The 1,046-nt window shown below is 41.3% G+C and overlaps 1 non-coding gene across 1 annotated transcript; it reads left to right on the forward strand.

The window, feature by feature from the left end:
- Positions 1-946: 946 nt before the first annotated feature.
- Positions 947-1,046, forward strand: LOC129066128 (Z30 small nucleolar RNA). The gene has a single exon (XR_008528660.1). It is a non-coding gene; the product is annotated as a Z30 small nucleolar RNA (small nucleolar RNA).

Consider the following 1,046-nt stretch of genomic DNA (forward strand, 5'->3'; position numbering starts at 1 on the left):
CTGTTTGCTAAGATTTCAAATAATTTCATCATGGAGAAATAATGATGAGGAAAAAATACACACAAAGTTCTAGGCATGGAGATAAAACAGGAGTAATACATCACTTACCACCACTCGGGCCTCTTTGAGGAGGTTATTTAATGTCCATACCCAAAGAAAATGATAGGCACCTGAGAAATGCTTTATCTTATATAGGTAAATGACTTACTGTCCGTCCCAATAAATGGAGCTTTCAAGTCAGCTGATGTGTAACGGGCCAATATTATATGTGGGGTCCAGAGAAGACTATTTCTGTATTGTTTTTTCTGTTTTATAACTAAATCTATATACAGGTCATTTAAAATTTTTAATGTTTAAAGTTTACTTGGCGTACATTTCTCTCCTGCCTCCATGTGTGTCTGTGAGAAAGCCGTGGGAGAAAGTGCTCAGCCGACTTGTGTTGTGACAGGGCGGCCATTAATGGTCAGATAGTTCCCAGTGGGATCTGACTCAAGGTAAATAGCAGTAGTTAATATTAACTACGAGAGATTAATTACCTGCTAGAAGTCTCTTGAAATACTAGCCTGTCCTGAGAAAAAGAGAATTTGATGATATGTAAATCCATATCCTTTGGGAAGGCTGATTTCTCCTTTTCTCAGGATACAGAATAAGACACAGGCTGTGATAAAATCCCAGCACGCGAGATCACTAGCTCAGGTCTGGGGTTTTCTACGCGGGTGTCTCCTACACAGCCTTGCCCTTCTGGCCTAGGCTTACATTGTTTTTCCATCGCCTATAAACGCTGTGGTCAGTGCCTCCTTTTTTCTGCCCACTTTGCCTACCTAATTTCAGTGCAGCAGGAGAGTCTCAGCTTAGGATCACTTTCGCCAGGGAGCCTTTGGCATTGGCAGTTCTCTAGAGAAACAGAACCAACGTTACTTATAATAATGCATATTAAAATACTTTAATGCGATGGCGAGTGAAGTATAGTCCAACCCGGTATTGCCTTTCTTCAGTATTGGCCTTGACCGGGGTATGATCACCTACCTAATCATCTCTCTGAGCTG

This window comes from Pteronotus mesoamericanus, unplaced genomic scaffold (genome assembly GCF_021234165.1).
Source record: "Pteronotus mesoamericanus isolate MK-2021 breed Mesoamerican mustached bat unplaced genomic scaffold, CSHL_Meso_final contig_182, whole genome shotgun sequence".
In the NCBI taxonomy this organism is placed as follows: Eukaryota; Metazoa; Chordata; class Mammalia; order Chiroptera; family Mormoopidae; genus Pteronotus; species Pteronotus mesoamericanus.